General features: G+C 44.2%; 1 non-coding gene across 1 annotated transcript; it reads right to left on the reverse strand.

Annotated features, from left to right (window-relative positions):
- Positions 1 to 4,390: 4,390 nt before the first annotated feature.
- LOC130114876 (small nucleolar RNA SNORA73 family) lies at positions 4,391 to 4,607 on the reverse strand. Its single transcript, XR_008810469.1, has one exon. It is a non-coding gene; the product is annotated as a small nucleolar RNA SNORA73 family (small nucleolar RNA).
- Between the last annotated feature and the right edge of the window lie 717 nt (positions 4,608 to 5,324).

Here is a 5,324-nt window from a genome sequence, read left to right on the forward strand (position 1 = left end):
TTTCAGTTATGTGGATTCTGCGTATCCACCAACGAGCTGTGTGTAACATTAGCTAAACAGCGCCAAGCTTGCAGCGTAGCACACTACAGTTTAGAGTTGTTTAGCTCCGTCATTTATCGCCGAGTGTCGTGTTTTTGCAGACTGGAGTATGAACTAGCTAAGTTAAGATTGCTAACGTTAGCTAAATGTTAACGAGTTCTAACATCACTGACTCTGCAGTAACTTACTGCGCTATGGGCTCTAGGTTTTAGCCCAAAAATGGAACTTTTTGGGCTAAAGCGCAGGCAAGACTGCAGAGACGGGGAACGTTAGCACCATCTAACATTAGCTAGCTATCTTACTTAGCTAGTCAATCTGCAGTCTGCAAAGACACGACACTCGGTGCTAACGTGAGCTGTCTGTAGCCTAGACAGTCAACTAGCTTTCCCAGTGCGCTCTAATCAGCTGTAGCTTGTCGTAGCGTTAGCTAGTTAGACTGGGTTGGAGCATATCAATAATTCAGTTGTAAGATATTTATTCATTTAAATGGTTTAATTGGTATTAGGCAGTACACTAAGATAAACTGATACCATAGCCTACAACTTGTGATGATAATTAATACAGCTTTCTGTTTTGTTCTCTTTCTATTTTAGTTTAGCGGTGCTGGGGCAGAGGCTGCTATTTTGAGTTACTTTTAAAATATTATTTGCACATTATTTTTACGTTTACGCACTTTAATTTGTATTATTTAATTTATTTATTTTGTTTTTATTATGATTGATAATGCATTTACTTTCATTTGTATTATTTAATGTATTTATTTAGTTTTCATTATGATTGATGATGCATTTGATTAAACAAGTAGCTCCAAAACAAGTTCAAAATTTAAATGTTTCATAAGTCATTATTTTAATTCGCTATGGGATCATGTTATGTTAAGGCAGAGAGACACAGGGCGACATTCACAAGTGTGCAGACTTAAGCATGTGAGGTAAAACGTGCACTGGAGCCCGGAAGAGGATCCGCGCCCTCAGGAAGCAGAGATGGAGGGTGTGAAAGAAATAATCGTTAGATTAGTCGACTAATCGAAAAAATAATCGACAGATTAGTCGACTACCAAAATAATAGTTAGTTGCAGCCTTTCCCAAATACTTCAATGTTAAACTTGGTACCCTCGTTTTTATACCCCATCTAATTTTCACCTTCCTTGAAGTGGATTTCTGCTCCGTTACTTGAGGCTGCTTTAATGGAAAAAATGTCCTGAGGAAACGTCGGGATATACAGGGCCCTCTTCAGTCGTGCTGTCACCTTTCTTCCTTCGCTGTCAATTAAGGTGACTTCAGCTTCTCCTCTGGCCTTGGCAACTCCGGTAGCCTTTGTCCCGTCTGCAAGTTCAATCACGTGACTCTTGGGCTTAAAGCCTTTATCGACTGTTTTGAACTTTGTAAAGTCATTTATCATGTGTGACGTCGCGCCACAGTCGACCATCAAACCTCTGTTGTTGACAGTCCGCCTCACCGGCCTGGTGTCCTCTTTCATCTTGAAGCAATATGACCTGCCTTCCCGGTCATCGGCGTCCGCCTCTATTTCTCGGTGGGTGCCGTCTGTCTCTCGGTGCGCTCCTCAGCGTCCGTCCTGGTCCCCCGCTGCACCCTGCTCTGCTCCGGTCACTCCCGCGATGGCGTCTCGCTGCTTCCCCCGGCCTCGCGCGTCTCTCCTGCGTTCCGCTCTTCTTGGTTCAGGCATGCTCGTACATGTTCGAGACATATAACCTTTTTTGTGGCATCTGAAGCACTCAATTTCGGCCATGCTCTTTCTCTCTCTACCTCTTCCACGAGAGGTGGTGGCTGCTGTGGCAGCTCTTATCACACTGTCCCCGTCATCACCATTACTCGCCTTGTACCTTTCTGTGTCTTCAAAGCTCCTTAGTTTTGCCTTAAATTCACTGAATGTCAGGCTGTCACTACTCTGAGTAATATGAACCACGAACGGTTTGAAAAAGTCCGGCAGTCCTTTCACTACCATTCCCACTTGCAACCCGTCACTTATGTTCTCGTCGGCTCCTTTCAACGACGAGAATATTGTCTCTGCACGAACAATGTACTCCGTGACGGTCTCGTTGCTTTCCATGCGAAGAACTGAGAGTTCACAATATAAACTCACCACGCGCGGTTTCCCTTTGCCCGCGTAATGTTGCCGAAGTATCTTCAATGCCGCCCTACCGTCGGCTGCTGCATCCCGCATAATTAGTGACAAGCTCTTGTTGTCTAAAACTTGCACCAGCTCCGCGTACGCTTCTCTGTTTTTCTTGACGTCTGCTTCTCTCAACTGGACAGCATTTTCGCCCGCAGCGATAACTGGCACGTTCAGTAGAGTCTCGCTGAGTCCTCTCAACTCCATGTGGGCTAGGAAGCGAGTTTCCCATAACTCGTATCCTCTCTCGTCGCCGTCGAACAAACGTCTATTAAATCGCTGACTAGACATGGCACTGGGCCCATAACCTGTTGCATTGTTCATATTTATGTCACGGATGTCTAGCTACATACTTGTTTGGTATGTTAATATACTTTTGTAGAGTTAGACTGCAGGAGAAAACATTAGACGTCCAGTCGTACTTGGTGGGGCAGGAAGAGAACTTTATTGCACATGCGCAGAAGTCATACACACATATGGATACCCGCAAGGACCAAAATAGCTGCTTATAGCGCAAAAATAATACAGTGGCTGACTGGCTGTATATGTGAGACTGCACATTATGTTCAACAGATCCTCCTCGCTCGCAGTATTTTTTTCCTCTCTCGTGGAGCAGTTTCCTCTGAGTGCGCGCGCACAGAGTTAATTTGCGCGCTCGAAGTTAATATCTACGTGTGTGAAATAATATATAATACGCCCGAATGCATGTTTTATCGCGCGAGTGCTTTTTGGCACTATTGTGTCGCCATACCCGAATTCGCTACATTGGTGTCAGAAGTGGGATGGTGAGACCGTGAGGTCATCGGAAGCGCGTGCGCCCAGAGGCTTGAGGGAGCTGAGCGTAACGTATATGGATAAAATAGACAGGTTGGTCCTTGACTAACGGGTCGGGTCCTTTAGTCAACTGCGCTCACGTTGTCGCTTGCGGAGGGGGAGACACGGGTTCGCGTCCCGGTTATGGTGACGGTCTCCCGGGCTGCCCCCCGAATTCGCTACAATACTTTTCACTCACTACTGTAAATCTAAACAGGCTGTATACTGTACATAAAAAGTAACTGAAAAGTATATAAAGTAGCGTCTAATTCAGCTTGATTTTGATTCTGATTCTATAAAGGCATCAATCTTGGTTTTTGCCATTGATGTTGTTCATATCTGCCAATGATATCTGTTGGTGAAGGACCTCTGATCTTGATAAGTCCTATTGGCTTGTTGGCCACAACAACTTCCTTTCTTCAAATATGCTTCTTCCTGCCTTTCTCTTTTGGCTATTATGGACATAAAATGCAATGTGCCTTATCATTTTTTTCCAAAGAAAATCCTACTATACGTGTATATCTACATCCCCTTTCTGTATATGCATATATACGTGTGTGTGTGTGTGTGTGTGTGTGTGTGTGTGTGTGTGTGTGTGTGTGTGTGTGTGTGTGTGTGTGTGCGCGCGCTTGTGAGTGCACATCTTTACAGCATTTGTGAGAATTCCTCATTGAGGATTCCCGTGGCTTTTTCTAATCTTTGATACCCAGTAGGCATATATGCTTATCTTTCACAACAATAAATTGTCTCCCAAAGAGATATTAAAAATGAAAGGCCTCACTAACATTGATACGCTTATCAGAGGATCTCACATGACCTTTGTGAAATTCTCTAGCTTGAAGTAACGTTTCTCTTTCAAAACAGCTTTTTGATTAAGCTCTGTCCTGGTGAGATGATGTTAGCCACAGACTTCTAATAGCTCGCGTTCTTCAGTGTGTATTTACCAGAGGTATTTGTCATCCTTTTTGTACTGCTAAGATATGACTGTGCTAGTTAAAGGCTCTAGGCATAGGCACAGGAAGATGTTTGGAGTGGGGGTTGTAGCTGATGAAAATGTGACATCACTATTTCAATATAAGTTGCTTGAATTGTATTTGTTGAACCTGCAAGGCTGGCCTCGAAACTAGTTTTTTATTACATTTTAACTTCATACTCATGATCACATAACTATGCAAAACATGGATTTAAGCTGTATAAGGTTTGCACAAATGCAATACATGCTGCTTTCATGCTAAAAAAAAGCATCTGCACATACCTCAGCAACTAGCATCCATCCATTCATCCATTATCCAAACCGCTTATCCTGCTCTCAGGGTCACAGGGATGCTGGAGTCTATCCTGGCAGTCATTTGGCAGCAGGTGGAGGGACACCCTGGACAGACGACCAGGCCATCACAGCACACTGTGATGGAAACTGTATGGTTTAGCTCCCAAGTAATGGCTGGGAGGACTCTGGGAATATGAATATACATGACGCTCGTCCTCAACAACTCGAGGACCGGGGATTGAGCTTGCTCTCCAACGTCGTGGAATGTGACTGTACGTCACAGCAAAGTGCTATGCTCCCACACACCACAAGGACAGAGCCGTATGAGAGCCCCTTCAAAGGATGTCCACGTTGGGTAGCACCTAGCATATAAAATGAAACACCAAAACCCACAACTTCCACTTTTTAAACCTATTGCATAGGCTCAATGACACATAAAACAGTCATCTACTGGTGTAACTGAATAGCTAGCTTGACATAAATGAATCATAGCGTCAACTGGTGGAGCAAGACAGTGGAAGAGCAGTAGGCCTTAGCAGATTGAAATGATATGCATGGACTCTTCTCTGTGCTGAGAACCATCTATGGCCCAAGAAGCAATATGATAGCAGATAGATGGATAGATAACAGAAAGATGGAAAGAACACTTCTGCACCCTCTTGGATCAAGAAGGATCAGCAGATCCAAATGCACTCCAGTGGCTTACAAGAAGGCTGATAAGAGAAGACCTCTGTGAGCCGATCACAATGGCTGAAGTAGAGAAAGCACTTAAAGACACCCAAAGTGGGAAGGCACCAAGAGAAGATGGCATCCCATCAGACATCCTGAAGCATGGTGGCTCAATACTTAAGTCAGAGCTACAAAAGCTCTATAATGCCTGCTGGCAGAACTTATGCCTTCCGCAAGACTTCAAAGATGCTTTGATTGTGACCATCTACAACAAGAAGGGTGAACAAAATGTTTGTGGAAACCACTGTGGGATCTCATTTTTGTCAACTGCTGGAAACGTCCTGGCTAAGCTCATACTGAAGTGGATAAAGATCATTTCCGAAGAAGTGTTGCCTGAAAGCCA

Source organism: Lampris incognitus, chromosome 6, assembly GCF_029633865.1.
Source record: "Lampris incognitus isolate fLamInc1 chromosome 6, fLamInc1.hap2, whole genome shotgun sequence".
Lineage (NCBI taxonomy): Eukaryota > Metazoa > Chordata > Actinopteri > Lampriformes > Lampridae > Lampris > Lampris incognitus.